Below are 22,014 nucleotides of genomic sequence, written 5' to 3' on the forward strand. Positions count from 1 at the left end.
ATTATTTTCCTATTCATACATGAGTTGTATAAAAAGCCAGCTTTGGAGACATCAATGGGTACATGATTTTATTTGTTTGCTTGCAATTTAAATTTCAAATTTATTGTTTGATCAGCGGTCAACATAAAGCTACATTCTATAAAACACTGAAATAGAGATTTCAGTCTAAGTGTCAGAACAGATTCTCAAGTTCAAGTTCTTATGGAAGAGGCTAGTTCCTGATTGGAGTGTGAATGTGAATTCCATAGAAAAGGAACAGCTGACCAAGCAGAGAATATCCGGAGGGGCATGGCAGCTTCTCCAAAGTGTTTGGATAAAGACTGTACAGATCTGTCAGGGGCCGCCATCTGAAGCAATGATGAATTAATGCTTATGCTGCATCCCAGACAGCAACATGTGCAGCACCTGTAAAAAAAGTATTCACGTGATAGAGTTGTGAATTTGTGTGACTTCCAGCACCAACTGGCTGCACCAATGTTGAAATAGGTGAGTCACTTTGAAAGGGGATGAATACTTATGCAATAATTTATCATACAGTTCATATTTTTGAATAAAATCAATAAAACTTAGTTGAAAATTCTTCATTCTGACAGGGAACAATCTTTTTTGTAAACTGCTCTTAAAAAAAAAGCCAAATTAAACTGACCACGATTCCATGTGAAAAAGCAATAGGAAGGGGAAAACAAGCAAGAGAAGTGAGTACTTTCTATCTTCTCAAATCCATCCATCCATTATCTATACACCACTTAATCTTCATTAGGGTCACCTGGGGCTGGAGTCTATCCCAGCTGATTAAGGGTGAAAGCAGGGGACGCTCTGGACAGGCCATCAGTCTGTCACAGGGCTACACAGGCTGAATCCAAATCTCTGGACTTCATCGCACTCGCGGACTTTGCGGGCGCGTTCACGGGAAGTCCGGGAGTGCTGAGGGCTGTCCAAATCCACAATTCATCCAGTCCACAAGGGGCCTCAAGCGGACTTTCTGCAGACTTCCAGAGAGTCTGCTTGGGGTGCAGACTTCTGCAGACTTCACCAGTTTGATTACCCACAATTCATTGCAATATGGACGTGACATTTAAATTTTTCGATTTTTTTATTGCGTCTGGCCTATAAAAGCTGTGCAGTCTGAAGCCGAAATCATGAGCTGAGAAAAATCATGGCAGAAAAAGGACGAAAGCAAGTCCTCCAATGTAAGTAATACCCAAATTAATTAATATTATAGCGTATACATGATAGTTTTTCAAACAGTGTCACAGAAACGACTGAAATGGACTCCAAGTCTGTCTATTTGCTCCATTCATAATGCTGTAGACTCCCGCTCTTGCAGATTTTACGTGATGACGGTAAAGACGTCACATTACATATGACTGAAGTCCGCGAAGGCTCAGTCTGCAAGTCCAGAGGGTGGAAATATGGATGCAGCCAAACAATCACACTCACATTTACACCTGTGGACAATTTACAATCACAAATTAACCTCAGCTTGTTTTTGGACTGTGGGAGGAAACCAGAGTACCTGGAGAAAACCCAGCATGCACAGGGAGAACATGCAAATTTCATGCAGAAAGATCCAAGGACAGGACGTGGGATCCTCTAGCTGGAAGGTGACGGTGTTTACCGCTGTTGACACGTCAACATTCTTTTAAACGAATGGAAATTTCAAGGTATAAACAAGGTCATTTTAAGGAAAAACATGATAAAAAACAACAATTTTGCAGCAGTAAAATGTGAACCAACACTGTACAATGGCATGCATGATAGTAGGTACACACTACATGTTTCATAGTGAATTCAAATACTTTTTAAACTGGTGTGACACACTCGTAAATCTTAGAGAAGGATTTCAGTGGTTCATTTATGTTCCCAATCTACCTCAATAATTTACTTCTAATCTACACCCCTGTTTCTGCATGATAAGACACTCCCCAGCTTCAACATGAAATCTGTCCGAAGTCATTTATACAAGGCCATATTTTACTGTCAGCAACGGTTTTAAATGTAGTCACTACACAGAAGAGCCTGGCAAGCTCTATTTTATTAAAGAATTCTTCAGGTCATGTTGTCTCTCACAGACATTCAAATTTACAAGATTGTGCATGATAAAAAACAAAACACCAACAAAAACAAAACCACTCAGTACAAGCAAAAGATTCACTGAGGCTTAAATGGGACTAGCAAACAAAAGGGTATTATTGCTTTTACATCCCTACTAGCTAGACGTTTATTATTGTTGCATTGGAAGTCGGCTAAATATCCTTCTTTTTCTCGGTGGCTTAAAGATGTCATGTTTTTTTTAAAACTTGAGAAAATTAAATACACAATGAGAGGATGTACAGCTAAGTCTTATCAGATATGGCAACCCTTTATTTAATATTTCACTAATTTAGAGGTACTGCCTGATTGAATGTATGCCTATGACTGTTGTTCTCTTTTTGTATTGCATAAATATCCAATAATATGTATGTTGGTCATATTGAGCTCTGCTTGGGAGTGGGTGGGGTGGGGTTTGTTACTGTTTATGTTTAAAAAAAAATGGTGACTTGTATTTTGTGATTGAAAGTATTGTATTATTGTTATCTTTTCTCCAATAAAAATATATTTAAAAAAAATAAATAAATGGGACTAGCATGAAAGAAGATCTCCTGTAGCCATACCAACTGTCCTTCATTTAAATGGTAGGCAAGGCATTGCTACAGAGGCATACTACTCATGTGGAGTCTAGCACATTTCCCACAACACTGCCATTCTAAGTGAAAGAAAATGTCAAAGCTTCAACCATACAGCCAACTCTCCAGCAAGCTTTCTCTCCCTCTTCATCACTCTCCATCCTGACTGCCTCTCTGAAATCATGCCTTAAACTGAAGAAGACACACCGTACTAGTTTGAAGTTTCTATCACACAAAAGTAAACCAATACATAAACAGGGCCACAAAGAGGAAGGAGGCTTGGCTGTAAAGGGGTCTATGGTGCGTCATTCTTTTTTCTCCTTTCATCACGTAATATATATATATATATATATATATATATTAGAGAAGATCATGTCAGAATATGAATGCCCAACAAATCTAGACATTTCTGCAAAAATAGAATCCACTTATTGTATTTTAAACGCCACACTCACAGTGCTGGCACATTTGCCTACACACAAGTTCTATACAAATGCTTTAACATAACTATTCTTCAGACAGAATGACTACTGAAATTTCTGTCACTGACGCTGGTCAACCATAATAATAAAGTCACTGGTGAACATACAACATTAATCATCTCATTACAATGCAATGTTCTGCTGGGAAACCTTGGGTTCTGGTGATGACATAGATGTTACTTTGACATGTACCACCCATCTAAAACATTGATGCAGATCAATTACAACTCCCTACTGTAAAAGAACTCCCCAAAGTTAGTGGACTAAACCTGGCAGCAAAACGCGCCCTACCACAAAGCAAAAACTGCTCAGAAATGGCTCAAGTAAAACGACAAATGACCTGCCCCCAAAACTCTCCAGATCCCAACCCCATCAAGTGTCCTTCAACAATGAGCCAGAACAGATCGGACCAAAAATGGCCACACCTCACATCCCTTATGACCACCGGTGCGGGATGCTGGTGGTGGTTGTAATGTTGTGGCTGATCAGTGTATGTGCTGCAACAAAGCCTAATAAAGCTTAGATTGGTAATGACAGGGTGTGTGGCTGGTTGGTGCTTTGTTGCAGGCAGATTCTCCAGATGAGCAACATTTTGACAGCGTGCAATGGAGAAATGCGAACATATCTTGAACCTCAGCACACAGTTTGAGCTGAATAAGCCTGCAGCGATATTAAAAACTGCTTGACTTGCTGCTTTTTGCCGGCAGTTGAACCTTCCTGTATTAGTATTGAAAGAAAAAAAACTTAACTGATTGTATTTTTAAACTGAGCAGTTTACTAGTTGGTATAATTAATCTGGAATTGCAAACTTTTATTTAGAAAATAAAACTGCTAACAGCTTTTTGACTGAGCATAGGACTATGCCATTTCACTATAATGTTAATTTTAGCTAATGTACTATATGTCGTGAGTGGCAGGGCGCATGGAGGAGTGCCAAAGACTTTCATGCTTTAGGAGAAAAGACTGGCAACAACTGACCTTGAGTATTTGAAAAACAGCAAAAATGTGGATTATATGCTGTGATATTTACCAGAACTGTATGAATTTGAAAGATCCTCTTAAAAGGAGAAAGCAGAAATGTCACTGCCAAGCATAAATACATTTTCTAAGACAATAAACAGCATGGCATCATGATGTCACCTCATTCCTGTCTACGTTTATCACAAAGCAAAGGATCCCTGACAAGAATGTACGCAGCTGAATAATGTGTCAGAGCCGTATGTGTGATTGCTTCCATATGCTATCTGCTGTCGCCCCCCTACTCCCACAGCCACAGTGATATCCACTGTTCAGAACAAAAAGAAAGTGCATTAGCATCACATCTTGGCTGAGGGGGATTTGAAACTATATAATGATAATGATATATAATTATATCTTCACAGACAGCTCTCCAGATAGCTGATGAGGGGCCTTACTGTTACTGTGGACTGTTGATGTTCAGGTTTTGTTGTGGCGTCTCACTCATCTAAAGGCTGATGGGTGCTCATTAGTGCTGCATGTTCTGTAGGCAGAAAGAGACAAGAAAAAAAAAACACTTAAAAATCGAGCTTTGAGATATGAGCGAGCCCTTTTGCTAGTGTGCTCCCCGCAGAAAATACATTAATTAAAAAACAACAAAAATGATCAATACAGTTATTTATCAACCAAAACGTTATTAATTTCATTCACTGCGAGATCATTTGTAGCATGTGTTTCTCGAGCAATTAAGGGTGTAGCTGTGCTTCACTGGGCTTACAGAGTCCTAGTGCAACAGATATTTTTCACTTATAGCAACCTCCTAGGCTGACAAGTAAAAGAAGAGTTAGCTTAAACTTATAAGTGAATACACACCCTGCCAATAGACTTATAGAGTCCCAAATGTACAGTATCAGAGGGTAAAAGTACAAATGAAAGTTAGAGACACACAAAAAAAATGAAGAAATGCAATAAATCTAAAAAGATACAATCAACAAACACATTTAATCAGAAATGCAATGTTGCTGTGCGCTTGATGACAGAGGCGCTGGCTGGGCATTTTTGACGTATGAAAAATGTTTGCATTCAAGTACCATGAGCTTTGCCTCATGTCCAGTACTATAAAGTATTTTTGTTCATATAAACTATTAAACTTATGGCACGGTGTCAGCTGCAGAGATTTGTGAGCTGTCAGTGTTTATTAATGGTTTACAGAAAGCGAGCAAACACACTGATCAATCACTCTCAAAAATGCAATGTTGAAAAAAAATAACAGAAATCAATGATATGCTTCTTTGGAAAATCTAAAAATCAAAGATCACAGCACAGTTAAGACTGGTGACTAGAATTCTACTTTTTTTTTCCTTTATTAGACCTCCAATCTTTCAGTTGAGTCCTTGTTTGACATTCTACAGTAGGACTGAGGAGATTCCATGAAACCATCTCCATACGTTGGCCTTTTTCAGCATGATGTCCAAGTATGTTTGAGTTCAAATAAGTGCTTTAAGAAAGGACACTCTCAAGATTAAAGTGAGCTGTCTGGACACTTGATAAATGAGGGGCAAAGTTTTCTATTATGTGTTACCCTGTAGTATTGCATAGTTATCATGAAAGTGCCTGAGGAATTTGTGGAAAATGACATTCAGAGATAGACATAAAGGGCAAAGAATGTTGAAGGTGTTGCATTAATTCAAACAGAGTGACTTCTGTATGCAAGATTTTGTTGATATATACTGCTGGAGAAGCCCTCCCATGACCCTAAAGAGCATCAAGCGCTGTATAGATAATGGATGGATGGATACTGCTGGAGATGCACATACAAGTTTTGGAAGTTTAAAATGAGCATGTGATGCATTTCTGGCAGCAGATTCCACAAATAGTAAGTTTGCTAGTGTGTCCTGTGATTTTTATTTCATTATGTACTGCTTAGCCCTGCAAGTTCGTAGTCTTCGCATTGGCAAAACAGCACCCAAGTGAAATACATCAGTGGGAATTTGGCATCTGCATGTAGAGAAACAAAAACAAAACTTTACTCTGAAAAGCTGCATTTGTCCAGCATTAGTCCAGCAACTGCTCAGACAAGGACAATGTGAAGAAAATGACGATGTTCTCATTCTATTTCAAAATTAAAAGACTGAACCTATTTTTGTGGCTCTCACAAAATCAAATCCTTTCCCTCTTCATATTTCCACCTCCGTAAAACCAAAGGTGACATGATCAAATTTCTCCCATCTATCCCCTGCTGAGAAATAATGTAAAATGGATTTTCTTCAGCACTTCCCTCACTGTCAGAAGTTTGCGCCTTTCGGCAAGTAACCGTATATATTATACTGAATAATGGAGGGGGATAGAAAAATAAACAACTGTCATTTCTATCTCCCCTCAAGCAATACGTTTATGTTTTAGAAGCATGCTTTTACATACCAAAAAGCTGAATCTTATTAGGGAAACAGACGTTATCAGCTGCATTATTTAAATTGAAAGTGGTATATTTGTGTTGAAGTAAATATTTAGACTGATATCTAGTGAGCAGGCAATCAACCTTTCTGTACAACATCGAAAGAAGGAATGATTGGCTTCAGTGCATGTTGGGAAAAACGTGAAGCAAAACATGAAACAAAATGGCAGAAGATCACAGCGCCACTCAGTTGAAATTAATACAACCTGTTCCTCCTCATAAACCAAAATCCAGTCACCCAATAATCATAATTAAAATACACTGACAACAAGAGGCTTGAAGTCCTGAAGACAGAGGAGGGTTACTTGTTAGAAACGAGGAAAGCTTAGGCAACTTCTCACAGCTCGGTAAAATGTTGACTCTAAAACAAACTTGAAGAAACAAGCCTTGATCTAGAATTCCAAGTCAAGTTAAACTTGTTTGTACAGCTCAATATTAAATATGACTCAAAGGGATTCACAGGCTCAAAACATGAACCCAACTTGACATATCTAAGACAGAAAGCTCTCAAAGGAATAAAAATCTAAAGTACAGACACCACACACTGCCCAGGTCTCTTCTTTGTAGCTGTAATTAGAAGGAAATAAAAAAGCAGGAAAGTATGAGCTCAATCTCCGGTCTCATACCAATGCAGTAAAATCTGAAAAGTGCATGACATCTAACAAAACCCAAGAAATAGATCCAGTGAAGTAATAAAATAAGTCCAATCAAATACTCCAATCATCTTTTTATATTGTTCTAAGCCCAGGCAGGAGTCGTGGGGCGTCAGACAGAGGAATCAGTGAACAAAGAAGTTTTAGAGGATATGCTCTAATGGTGGAGGTCATGATGGACAGCACTTTTAATAACATTGCCATATAATAATCCTCTTTTTAAAAAAGTTTTCTCAAAATTGTGCACCGTTTTTTTTTGCCCTCTAGACTTTATAGCATGGGCTTCCTGACAGCAAAACACCATCATGTGGGAGTGCATAGATCCAGTACCTAACATGCTGGAAGTCGTAGATAAGAAACAGGGAACATACAGATAGCACTAGACTGGCTCTGGCCCATCTTACTTCCTGAGGGGAAGAACTCTGCCTGCACTGGGCAGATGTCAAGGCTTTTGTACAGAAGGTACAAGCTGGCATGTACATCTTAAAACCTGTGGTGCTCTGACCTACACAGAATGACTACAGACAGTCAAAATACATCAGCTCTGTTGGAAAATAGGGTGCTCAAAATACCAAGCAGAGAATCTGTGAGTCATAGGCTTTCTAAATAGCTCATCCTTCATGGTACATTAGTCCTTTGGAGCATTAGATGACAATGGGAGAAGACTGTTTTAAATAACGCCACAATAAAATATAAAGTATATCATCAGTAGCACTTCTGGAATCTTGTAATAGAGATTTCAGCCTCACAATAATTTTAACTTTAAAACTTCGACTATAGCTCATTGATAATCCTGGAAACATAGAGTCATTTTTCCTAAAGAATGCTTCATATTTTTATTGACGTGGGAGACAATTCATTTTGGTTATGACACTTTATTTACCAGTTTTATTGCTGAGATCTGAGGACAAGGTGACTCTGCTGGATGCAGCTGTACAATGAAATTGAAGAGAACAAGTAATAGAAGTGATGATACAATCAGATCCCTGGTTTCACTTTATGACTTAAACCACTATTTTAGAAGCAGAAAATAAATGACAACTCTTATCCATTTTCTTCAAAAAAAAAATCAATTTCATTAGAATGAATCTGCAAAAAGCACGACGACTAATGAGCAGCTTTTCAACGGTGAAGACATGGATGACAAGACCTTAAAATGCTCAGGAAAAAAAGAAATTATACATTTTCATTCAAACATATCCACGACAATGACTATAGGAGCCACAGCAGTCAGGCAAATCATACACTGACTGTGCTAATAAAAAGTCTCCATTTTAGTTTAACTAAGCAAATGGGTAAGAGTCGTCCATTGGATAATTACTGCAGTGATGAATGTGTTTCAGCTGGTAACAATTTATTCAACCCTGGCTGATGCAGTGAGGAGCTTCTCATTTCTTGAAACAACCATATCAGAAGTCATATCCTGTGGTCGTGGAAAGGATGTTAACCTGTTTGAAAAGGGTCAAATGATTGGCATGCATCAAGCAAAGAACTAAGGAGACTGCTGGAGCAATACTCTGGAGCAATGGAAGAAGATCATGTGATCTGATTAGTCCAGATTGACTCTGTTCCAAAGTGATGGGCGCATCAGGGTAAGAAGAGAGGCAGATGAAGAGATGCACTCATCATGTCTAGTGCCTACAAGCCTGTGGGGGTTAGGGTTATGATCTGGGGTTGGTCAGGTTCAGCAACATTGCGTGCCCTTAGAATCAGGGCAGCTGACTATCCGAATATACTGAATGACCAGGTCTTTCCAACAATGGAGTTTTTCTTCCCTGGACATGTTGCAAGATGACGATGCCAGGATTCATGGGGCTCACATTGTGAATGAATGGATCAGGGAGCATGAGACATCATTTTTCACACATGGATTGACCTAAACAGAGTCCAGACCTCAGCACTGTTGACAATCTTTGGGATGTGCTGGAGAAGACTTTGCGCAGCGGTCAAACGCTCCCATCAATATAGATCTTGATCGAAAATTTATGCAGCTCTGGACAGAAATAAATGCTGTGACATTGCAGAAGCTTATCAAAACAATGCCACAGCGAATGTGTGTCGTTCTCAGAGCTAAAGGCAGTCCAATGGAATATTAGAGTGTGCAAGTTTTTTGGACAGGCAGTGTATACACACAAGGTTGGGTAGTCTATCAAGTGAAGCATAATAGTTCATAATGTACTACTAAACAAAGGACTGGAACTAAACTAATAGCAGCTTACCGAAAATTCTGTCCATGTGATGATAATCTAATAGCTGTGATGTAGCTCAGGACTCAACCTGAGAAGGGCCATTATGTAGCAAATGATACTGCAGCTTATAAACTGTGACTCTTCGTGCGACAACTCACCTGTCTGAAGTGATGAAAACAGTGTGACTTACTGTGAGACCCCAATTAATTCTGTCTCCATGTAGGGAATAATTTACAAATAAATGTAATTTATACTACATGCACAAATGCAGCCAACTCACTTGCAGTGACATTCATGTGGGTCCTGCTGCTTTCCGATGCAGCAAGTCTGAAACAAACTCAGAGGAAAGACTCTGACAAACAACTGGAAGCAACAAACTAAACATCAGGTCCAGGTTTTGTCAAATCCTGAATGGCAGCCATTACTGAGGAATCTTATTAATCTGAGCTGGTAGTTTCATTTGTCATCTTAACAGGTGCATTTTTAAGGAATTTTAAATTTGTAAAATACTGGTGTGAAAAAGCCTTCCTTAAATCACATCACACAACTTGAAGTATGCTGTGGTCTTGTGCATGCCTACCCGTTAATGTGAAGACGTCCAGTTCAGACTTGTACTGTGCTGTAAGCAACATGGAAATGTTACTAAATCTCAGCTACTGAGATTATTGTCACAACTTTATTTAAAAAGTAAGCAGGATACTCATTTAGACATGAAGCCGACACACTCAGTGACCGTCAGAATAACAGAAAGAAGTGTATGTCTGAAAGGGGCTTACGACTTTACCCGCAAAATTACCTTTGAAGCCAACAAGAACTTCTAAAAACACACCGAAAATACGAGAATTTGAATAAAAACATTTTTGTGAAGACTCATTAGGTGTCATGTGAAATGATTGGAAACTCCAAAACAGCTGCTGAATTAAATGGACAAAATTATGACACTCATTCACTCAGTCAGCCATTGTCATGCATAATCATGTGAAATTAAACATCTGCTTATGATGCACACACACACACACACACACACACTTCAGACAAAGAGAGTAAAGCGACACCTATGCACCCAAATGTTCCTGGGTCTATACATGCATTTATGGATGAGACGAACCTTTCTGCCATACGTGATCTGCAATCATGTTGACTGTTTCTGTCAGTGTTGTGGTTTAAAATCATTTTGTTTGTCTGTAATGTGCTGGACAAAATGTGCCCTGCAAAATCTCCGAGAATAATAGAAGTAAATGTTTGTATTTTCATCATCTCAGTATATCAAGAAATTGAGAGAATAAAACTAAATTGAGCATATAATGAACAAAATTAGTTTTGAATAAGTGTGTTAAAAAGCAGAGAAATATGAAAGATGAAAACACTGTTTATTTTTATGTCATTCACCACACCTCACAAGACTTGAAAGCTTTCCGGGAACACACACACATACACTGGAGAGAATTTTGCAGCAGTTAAAGCCGAATGCTTCGTGTTTGGGGTGCTTAGGTAAAAAAAAAAGAAAGAACCTACAGCTGCTTTAATGCACAACCTGACCCAGTTAAAACACTAACTGAAATTCCATGTCAACCTTAAGTCAAGCTACGCTGAACTGTATTTCCACACGAGCAAATAAGAATTAATCAGCTTCGCCTCCCATGTGCACACAGCGAGACCGTCGGCTGACAAGCAAATGCAACATGGGGATTTGTGTTATTGATAAAACATTACCAGCACACCTCCCTGATTTGGAATAAATATAGAGGCACTCCACATCTCTTGCTCTGCTGAGCCAACCTAACCATGCACAATAAACATTTTACCTCTGAGTGTGGAAGTGAATTCCACAGTTTTCTCATGTGGTTCCAGGCTTTCAGCAAACAACAAACACCCCCAGCTGAGCATTACATTCAAAGCTAAACAGACCTCATCTCCCCTTGTCACTGTGTCACTTGCTTAAGCAGCTACCTGTGCAAGTCAAACCAACAAACAAGGCTCTTTAGCCACAGTAGTTCTGTTGTAAAAACATAGCAAACACTAAAATTAGCTTTTCTGTATCTGGCAAGTAATTAAAGTAAATTGATTTACCAAACATATGTTACGCAGAAATCATGTAGCTACTCCTCAGCTGTTTTACTTGTCAGTGACAGTAACACAAAGCTTCAATTTAAATTCAGCTTTGGTGGTATAATCCAACTGTTACGTCCCTAGTCTAGGGGAACCATGAACGCAACATGATAATGCTCTGGACTCAGCCACCCCCAATGAAGCCAGCCTGTTTTCTTCACTGTAAAAGGATTGGCAGCTGAAGTTTCCAGATTGGTCCCTCTGAATTTTCCACTGATTAAAAACACAAAATTCCAAATACAATATTGGAGTCATTGTGTCAGTTTTCTCCCTTTATGTATTTAAATGGGAAAAACTGAAAACTAGTTAATCATAGAGCAAACCTGTCTCATAGCTCAATGGCTTTTGATTGGCCGGTGGGAAAATTCATGTCTGCCCTCGTCACGCCATGCATCAAAACAAAAGCGATCATGCCTAAACCCATGCCTGTGCCATGTTTTGTCTGCTGGTTTGTTAAGGGCCCTTTCCCAAGTGGCTCTTCGTGCTTTGAGTTACAAGTAAACAGGATGAAGCAGCTTTTATCTGCAGTACTCAACATGCATGTGCTCAACAGTCCTCCGCTGTAGCCACTTTCAAATCTGAAATAAAAGCTGTCCTTTCTCAATTTTTTGTTTGTTTGGGGCAACTAACTGATTACTGCACTGTAACTACACACAAACTGTACAGCTGATCTGTAATTATTTTGGTTATTTTTAGTTGAGCTTCATTATATTAAATTCTGATTTTACTTTATTCTATCTTAATGGACTATAACCTACTAATTTTGCTTACTTTTGAATGATTCTTAGCCTTTGTTAAATAGACCTATAACAAATAAAAATAATTTGCCTCTGTGTTTCCTTAACTAACAGGTTACAGTATCTCAGCTCCCACCCAGCTGCTTTTGTAGAGTCTTTATTCCAGTGCACTTTTTTCCTTGTGCAGCTGATTTAGAGAGAGAGCTGTATCTGAAAGGCAGAGAAAGATTTCTCTTCTATTCTTCCATCGAAGATACACCAAAGATGCTTGCGGCTGTATAAGGCATTTTTGGCCATGGTCATCTATAATCATCAGATACATTAAATATGTAAATGATGATCAGTCGGATTCCTTATCTACATTTTTTAACATCAATTATAATAGCTCCTACTGTGCATATTTACACCTGTTAGTCAGAAAAACCATCCCTGACAAACATAAAGTCCATACAAATGGTTCTCAGCATGGATTGACCCAGCAATACAGGTTAACTTGTAGAAATAACTGACATTTTCATATTTCTTTGATCCACACAAGTAAGACTGATTGCTCCTCGCTGCCTCTACCACAAAGCTGCTTCCATCAACTGAAATTTACAATAACACTAGTCACTGCTGATTCAATGGGGAAGTCCGCTATCATGAGCAGAATGTCGAGCTGGAATACGATGTGAAAATGAAAAGTCAGTCCAATTATCAGGCTACAGAAATCCATTCAACTACCCTTGATATAATTGCCCATACAGGTACAAAGCAAAGCATGGTCTTGAATGCAGCTGAGCTTAGAAAATCACTATACACAGAAGCGCGCTCATCTCTTGTATTATAGATTACTATAATTGATTCAGAAAGTCATGGCCAGCGTTTAAACAAAAAGCACACTGACAGTCATGTAGGATCAACCAGGCATTATCAACAGTGGAACATGACAAGAACAGATTTAACACCTTCACAACCACAGTGGAGATGAGGCTCCCCTTTTGATCAGCGAAGCAAGAGGGACACCAAGACACCACGCCAGATGTGGGACATGTCTGGTATGGGGCGCGAAGCATCAAGTCAGCAGGAAGCAAGGCCGAGAGCTGACTTTAAAGGATTCCCCCCAATACAGACCTCCAGGATGTGTATTGGACCTGTCTTAGCAAGAGACTGGCTCAAAACACCCAAGTACCACCAAGCCTTCAAAGGAACCAAATTGAGGGCAATAAAATTCTGACTGATTCCTGAATCACAGAAGAGGGGAAGCTCAGAAACCTGGAGAAACACTTCAAAGACATTCCATTCACAAACAAAGGAACCCTGGACTCATCTCAAAGCTAACAAAGACAATCATCTCCCAATTCTGGACAAAACTCCCTTTATGTACATCCATTTCACCAAACAAGTGAACTTTCCAATGACTTTGTGATTAATCCACCTCTTGTCTTACCTTTAATAGTTTATTCCTCCTGATTAGTATCAATGTAATAATTTTTAACATGTCTGCCAATCACATATGAGCATGTTTGGTATCATTTTAATCAGCTATCTATCAGTAATGCTCCTAGATAAACCATGTTCAACAAATTTTAATATTTTGGAAAGTTACAGAAATTTCCTGAAAATGTAACTCTGTGGGACATCTGGACATCAGCCTTCCCTGACAGGGGATGTACCAGACCCCTGCTGAGTTAATGATATGCAAAGGCACCCCTTTAAAAGACCACATCTGAAACCACCATTTTGAGTTCTTTTGAGTCCTCCATCACTCTGAGAGTTCTTTTGAGTTCTCCTGAAAGCAACACCCTGAGTTCTCTTGAATTTGGAAGTCAACTTGCTATCTATCACTCTGAGGCTCCACTCTGTCCACCGTTGTTCTGACCCACATCAACCAAGGCCGACCGGACCATCCACCGAGGCAGCATCATCATCATCACGGCACGCAAGTACCTTTCAGTCACTGGAACTTGGTGCAACTTTCTCAAATTATCTTTTCAAAGATAATATTTACAGGCTAACAAATTAGCCTACTATCAAATTAACGGCTGCTTTCAGGTGTGGTCTATTTATCCCTGTTCCCTCAGAACATCATATTTTAAGTGTAATATTAATCCCAGTGTTACGTTGAAATATTGTGTTCTCTTCCTTCCTTTTTCCCATCATTCACATCTCACCATCTTATTCGTTTCGTGTTGTTGTTGTTTGTCTTAATGTGTGTTGTTGTTGTTATCGTTTAGCTTAGTTCAATAAATGTACATAAATATAAGTTCAGTGCCTCAATTGTTCTGTTGTTCACATCTTGGTCCCTAACTTGTATACATTCCAGCTACCTCAATTTTATACATAACCTCTCAAGCTAAATAATTCCCCTTATGATTCCTGAGACTCTTCTTGACAGCACAACAAGAAGTGTTTCAGAGGCTAATTATTATATTTGTCTAATCTAAAATACTTCGCGGGTCGAATATCAGGTAGACTATATAATAATTCTGTATGAAACTCTTAACCCCATTTGAGCAAACATTATCCCCACATTAATATTGGTGGAGAAACATTATTATAATCTTACGGTTATAATTGGTGGAGAAAACCCTTACAAACAATTTAAACATATATATCAATATATATCAGAAATCCTACAGTCAATAGAAACTTTGAGACCATATTTTTCAACATAATTTTGATTTTGAAGCCCGAAACTGGATTTTCTTCATATGAATCATTTGTTTAGCATATTGGCATACAGAAACAAAAATCTAAAGTTTCAAGAATGACTTCAAAATAAAGAATTTCACGAAAGAAAACGGCACCTGCCAAACACAAAGTCACAACAGTCAATACCGAGTATGGCCTCCATTTGCTTCGATGCAGGCAGCAATCCGTCGGCGCATGCTTTGGACCAGGCTTCTGATTGCAGGTTGGGAACAGCCCATACGCCTGGCTACATCACTGTAGCTCAAACCGGCCTCCACCATACCCAGTGCCCGGAGACATTGATCATGTGATAGACGCGGCATGATGCTGTTCACTGGACTAACAATGGTGGCCTTTTTTGGGCCTTTATATAGGCCTTCAAAACCCATTCTCAAATTGTGCAGATACTCACTAAGTATTGCTTGGTGTGTATTTGGTTCACTTTTGCAAAGTGACCAACCCATGTGTAATGAATCATGACAACATGACAACTCATCATTATCTCAACTACCAGGGCACTAGATCATCAGTAAATCCACAATGAATAATTACAACCCCCCTACAAGTAGAATTCTGCGTACATTTCTACCTCAAAGTTTTTATTGACTGTCAGTATACATTTTTACATTCGAGGACACCAAAAATGGCCTCCGATCATTGCATTGACTTGCAGGTAATTTTAGAAGTGATTACAAAACCCAACATATTCTCCAAAAAAAACCATCAAGGCCTTGCTTCACATTAATTTTCACAGGCATCACAGCCATAACTAAGACTTCTTACATGTTCTGGTGCAGGATTTTTGGTTAGTCAGAGGGTTTTGTCAAATTCAGTGGAACTGCTTTGAGTGTTTTTTGTTTTTTCTGGTTGTACATGTCCTCTGCTAGTGAGACTAGGGGTGCGCAATGAAATCAGCATCATCATCAGTAGTACTGCCAAGGCTCTAAACGAAACATTGGCATTGGCCCAAAATGAACACTGACAGGCAGAAAATGCCTATCAGGCTTTAGGTTTATGGTTTTGTTTGAGAATTACAACATAGAAAATCAGTTCTCTCATTTTGCCCAGTGAATGTGTACTTTTGAAAATCATTGTACTACATGCCTGCACCTGCCCGTGGGCCATAACAATAAGAGGGGGCATAATAATATGTTAATTCCACCACAGGAGAGACTCGCTCACATTACAAACCGGTGTCTGGAAGTTACCACATCATTTTGTACTAAATGAACTGAAAATGGCACACTCAGGCTGCTGCTACACTGCCTTTTTTTTTTTTAAAGTCTGAGTCTTCTCCCCACACGTCTCCCGGGGCCCAGTTGCCAATCCAGCGCCACAGGGGTTCCGCTCTGTCCATCCCTGTTGCCTGACTATGCAGCTAGCACCCTGAAAATCCTCTCATCTCAACTCAAGAACATTCCTTCACAGCACTCCTCTGCAAACTCCCAGCCACTCAAAAGTTTTTATATATTTGTTTCTCTAAAGGTTTGTTGAAAAGTAACATTAAAAGCACAATATGGACTAGAATACTCAGGAGAGGCAAGTTACTTGGATAACTGTTGCCTCCATAATTTCAAAACAGTTCAGTGAAAAAGTGGAAGTTTTGATCAGTCCTCAAAACATACAAATTCTCAGTTGGTGATTATTGTGTGAGGACTTGCATTAGTCTGCCAGCAGCAGCTGACTTGGAGAAAATTCTCAGTGAAAAGTGTCACATTGTGGGATGGATGACAGCCAATGAAGCATAAATCACTAAAACACAAATATTCATATTCATTATTTCCACTTTAATACATCAAAAATGAGCTCCTTCACCTAAATTCAGTGCTATAAATTTGTCAAAAATGGCAAAATTATCCTTCAGTGAGTTGAATCAGCACAGTGTCACAGAGAGGGCAAGCTGCATTTTTAACACCTTCAGAAGACTTGCATTTACACTTACTGGTTGGGCTTGAGGTGAAACTCAGCAGCAGTGCCTTCTATTCCAAATGTTTCTGAATCTATTCCTGGAAAAGTGACCTTTACAATCTGTTGACCTTTGTAAGCATCACAGCAGTGGTGATGTGTTGACAGCTGACTTCAGTTTTGATTTTGAATTTGACAAGAACATGTTGGACGATAGGCCGAAGCCACTGTGACAGGGGATCATCGGTTTTCATTATCTATATAGTCCACTCCGTAAGCAGGTACAGGATATAGGAAAGTGTGCCACTCCAAAGATAGGACAATTAAACATTAAACTGAGAAACTGCATTAGTAAACTTTGAAGTGGGACAAAAGAAGATGTTAAAGTCCTTCTTCAGTCGTAGATTTAAACCCTAAAAACTCCTCTCTGTTGATCAAAGTCACATACTTGCATATTACATTTTTCCATGAAAATACTCTCCTCATACCTTAAAACGGCTTAAATGTAACTACGTTGCTTCTCTGAGTATGCACAACTCGTTGAAGTCCCCTCATTTTCCTCCACTTGCTACAGCTAAAGCACACCAGCTCTTCAACAACTCTGCTCTAAAACTGTAATACTACTTCACACAACGTTGAACTGTAATATTGGAGTAATTCCGCCATATATATTTACACTGGATTCTGACTGAATGAGGATACAGAAAGCCCTGTCTTGCAGGATGACAAGACTGGCCCCTAGATGTCTGAATCCTTGTTTTTCTTTTAAACCTTCAACAGTATACTGCAATTTCAAGGGGGAAATACTTAACAATGGCATTCAAGACTTATTTTGCTTATGATGCATTTTCCAAACAAAAACACCACACAGAAATGTTAACAAGGTAAAAGATTAGATTCCCACAGGAGAGACACTCTAGTAGTCTTGCAATTTTGGTTAATTACTTACTAAAAGGTAGAAGCATACAATGTTGACAGAACAGAAGTGGGACTGGGGCAAGTAATACAACTTGCAAATTATATTTTCCAATTCACCTGAGCATGAGATTCTTCATTCTTACAGTGAACCTCTTCATCACACTCAACAACAAATAGAAAATGACAAGTTATATCCCTGACTAAGTAGTTTACTTCTGGTAAAAACTCTTTTGGTATTTAGGTGTCAAAATAAAGGATCAACAGGAAATAGTCTCTTTAATTGTTTTTGCAAGCACAAAATATAATATACACTCAATTATTTAAAATATATAAAGATTTCAAAAGCATATTTATGGCTTTAATTATCTTATTCCATTCGGGGGACAGTTATGACTGTGGAGAGTCATTAGCAGACACTTCTGTCACACAAAGCTTTGTCTAATGTGCACTTTCCTGCCCTTTCTTGGCCATAAACTAGTAACTGGTCATAAAACAAATTTGAATAGTGTGCTGAGGAGCTCTTTCTCCTTTGAATTCCCAACTGCAGTTCCTTCAACATTTATTTATTTTCTATTTTACTATAACATGTGAGTCATTCTCCTAATTTGAGTCAGATTTATAACTACTGCAATAGTTAATTACAACTGCTAGGTAAAACAAAGCCAACTTTAGGCTACAGTCATATTCTGCTATTGACAGTTACAGTATGATCCACTTTAGGTCAGAGATGTCTCACTGTTCTACATTCTGGTGCATTAAATGACAGGCTTTCTGAAAGAATCCCTTCAACATGTGGGTGAGACATTGATATTATTTGTTTCTGTGTATTTCTTCACAGTCTCGTATGTAGAACTCATGAACTGAACTTCACTGGAGTGGATTCCACTCACACAAAGAAAGACAGATCTCATGCCAACTTTGAAGTTCAATGCATGTATGGGCCACTGGCCAAAACAATCTGCCAAGGGGCTATCCTTCTCTGTCAGTGTACAGAGTAGCTGTGACAGGAAATGGCCTTGAGGGTAACTAAGCAAGCGAAACACATCTTCAGACTCCTTCCAACTCATCTTGATTTAGTGGTTCAACTCAGAGGTCAGGATTCCTCAGATCTTGCACAGAGCTCAAACTCTCTGTGGGGCTGAATAATGCCCCCAAGAGCATCTAAGCCAAAGTGAAAATGGTTTTTCCAATGCTGAACAAGCTATCGAGCTCCCACAAATTGTTATCTCTTGCTTGTATTACAACTCAAGCATGCAAGCATTAAGTATTATGTGGCTGGGCCAAACAACACAGGGCCAATTACATTCATTCATTAGCATGCATCACACTCCAGATAACCTTGCCGCAGTCTATAAAGAACAGATTTCTGACAAACGGTGCAACTGCATCAAAAGAGAAAACCAAAATAAAAATAAATATTAAAACATATTTTGTGCCCTTATACAAAGGCTAACCTCCCTGCTGGGCTGCTCAGGTGAGGAGTTATTTAAATGTGCTTATCAATCACTGTCACTGCAGCACCTCCAGCAACAAAGGCAACAACATGCTTCTGCAGCTGAACAAAACTCCATTGCATAAAGAGAGGAATAATTTGTGATGCATTGTCCTTGTCTCAGATATGATACCTGCATTTCATGTGATACACCTAAAATCAACATGTCACTTGGGGTTTTTGTGGTAGAAGATGCAGATAAATGAATGTGCTTCTTACAACTGATCTTAGGTCTGTTCGGATTTTGACTTTAAACTATTGTTTGTAAAGGTCTGCATGTCAAATCTATAGCGTTAACATTACAGTATTGATGGTAGTCATGATCAGGCGACATAGAAAGATACACTGGTTCCGAGCTGCATTCTTTAACAATGACAGTGCTACCACGGTCTATGTTCATCCCTCCTCATTTAGACCCCAAGATAAATCAGCTTTGGGAAATTGCGAAGATTCTGACCAATAATAACTTACAAAGTTCTACTGCAGAACTAGTGTCTGGTCAATACACTTCATTAGCCAGCAAACCTGGTACCCATCAGATTCGTTGAGGCCAGCCAAGAATGTCCAGACTGTCAAGGGCTCCTTAAGAGAAACGAGGAATAGTGTAGCTGTGCAGTTCAGGGAGAGGATCCATAAACCAGGAAAAAAGGCACCATGGAACGTGGCTTTCATTTTTCTACATATGTGGGAATAATAACTGTATACGCCAATGCATGAAATGTTCAGGAAGCCACATTTCCAAAGCAGTGACTGTTCCCTTTTGGAGTGATTTATGGCACAGAACATCTCCAAAATCCAGCATGTTTTCCTGACATCCTTCCTCAAAGTTTTTGGAAAACCAAAGACCAAATTAGCCATAACTGTGAGAGAGCTGAGGTTTTCCTTCAAATGCTGCCATGAGGGTGATTTTCATCAATATTTAACTGCTTAAAATGGGTCCCGCCAAAAGAATTTAGGAGCTCATTACTGAAAATGGATTTGTTAAGTCCAAATCAGGACTCCAGATTAGCAGCTATTGTTTAGGAGTGTGAAAGAGGCTTGTCCTATTACCATAGGTTTTATGAATTTGAAATGGTAAGGCAATTCTTATGCACAACATGAATTTGAATCAGCCAACCAGATACATTTCAAGTGATTATCCTACAGAACAAACCAGCCCAAAAAACACAACAAAGTCAGCTGTGTAAGCAAACACAACATGGGGGCTTCCATGATCAAAGTGGTTATTTTGAGGCAGCTTTATTAGGAGAACTCTCCTCCTGTAGCCAACACCTCACATCTTGCTAAGAAAATAAAAGGTTTGGAGCTACAAAGAAATCAATATTAAATATTTTTGACTGTCTCTGACTCTGTAAAGCGCTTCATTTCCTGTGCTTTATGAATAGTATAGCAGATATAAGGTCAATGAAAGTTCAATTTGGATGTCGCATCAGAGAAAGAAAGCTGCAGAAAAAGAACAAGGTTTGTAATGTGTTTTCTTACTTTGACAGCAGGAATAACAGGAAGTGATGAGTGAACGCGATGCACATAATCTGCGTAATATTTACGTGCGTGCATAATTTTTATGTTAGTGACAACTATATCTGCTTGAAGTCAAATACAATGAGAACAGGTACATTACTAACAGTGACAATGGCAGAAATGAGGAGAGAGAATAGGTAATTTAATCACAGGTTGTAAGGAGGGAGTCTGGGCTGAGCTTGTTGACTAGGAAACAGGGTGGATGGGCACACAGGTAAAGTGATTAGCATCCATCACTGTCTGTTCTTCTTAGACAGCAGGAGGCCTGTGACAAATGAACGGGACACAATCAAAGGTGAAACAGGAAAGCGTGGCAGGAGAAATAAGCCTGGGAGGGAAGAAGATGACCCTGGTTCTCTGGAACAAAAGACAAAGTCAGGACATTAGCTTTTAAAGGTCAAGCTAAGGAGTAAAACGGCTTTGTGAAGATGTCAGTGTAGGTCTAATAGCCATTGTTCGTGTGTAGGAAAGCTGGAGAAGATGCATTAGTAAAACATGTGACATGTGCACTGCATGGATAAGATGAATACATTCTAGGAAGCTGTCACTGAAGACAAGCATCAGGCTGGAGGGCATTCCCACATCTTGCAACAGAGTGCATCTCAAATTGTCAGAGTTCTCAAAAAATATGCCAATGCAAATGTAGGGTATTTGCACTTCGAGCAGGACTGCAGAGCGAGACCATTCCCTCACATTTTGTTTTCCTCAGAGTAGTGGCACTCCTTTGGTTGCAGTAGTGTGACTAAAGACCTCAGCTAAGTGTCTGAAATGTCTGATTTCTAATTTTCCCTATGAAAAGAGAAGTTTCAAAGCAGTGTTTTGGCTTTTTAAAATGATTAAAGCATGGCCTATTTCTGCTAAATGGCAGTCCATTATTTAAAGACAAAGCAGTAAGAGCTCCATTTGTTACTGTGATTTTTTTTCTGTCCCTGAAACAAATTACTCTGCCAGTATGTCATCAAAAAGAGTCAAAATAGCAGTAAATCACATTGAGTGGCAATATAAAAATCTTTGGTAACAAACAGATATGCCTGTTATTTTAGTAACATTATTCACTGACCGCTAGCTTTTTACTACAATGTATTTTTAACAAAAGTGTCATTTCAACAGCTGTTAAAGTGCATCCCATACTCTTTGCTATGAGCAATGTCCATTTTCTAGTCTACTGACAAACATATCGTTCTCCATCATCTTCTATGACTAATGTTTATTTACAGTCATACAACCTAGTGCGTGGTGCACAATTAGCTCCATCTG

At 39.0% G+C, this 22,014-nt stretch overlaps 1 protein-coding gene across 5 annotated transcripts in view; it reads right to left on the minus strand.

Moving 5' to 3' along the window:
• gulp1a (GULP PTB domain containing engulfment adaptor 1a) overlaps nt 1-22,014 on the minus strand; it is an 89,536-nt gene that overhangs the window by 50,016 nt on the left and 17,506 nt on the right. For 4 of the 5 annotated variants that reach the window (XM_022191854.2, XM_022191857.2, XM_022191859.2 and 1 more), the window contains exon 2: nt 4,564-4,649. The exons of the other annotated variant lie outside the window; for it this stretch is intronic. The gene's annotated coding sequence lies outside the window, so the exon portion shown is untranslated. The remainder of the gene's footprint in view (nt 1-4,563; nt 4,650-22,014) is intronic. 5 annotated transcript variants of the gene reach the window in all.

This window comes from Acanthochromis polyacanthus, chromosome 14 (assembly GCF_021347895.1).
Source record: "Acanthochromis polyacanthus isolate Apoly-LR-REF ecotype Palm Island chromosome 14, KAUST_Apoly_ChrSc, whole genome shotgun sequence".
NCBI classification, from domain to species: domain Eukaryota; kingdom Metazoa; phylum Chordata; class Actinopteri; family Pomacentridae; genus Acanthochromis; species Acanthochromis polyacanthus.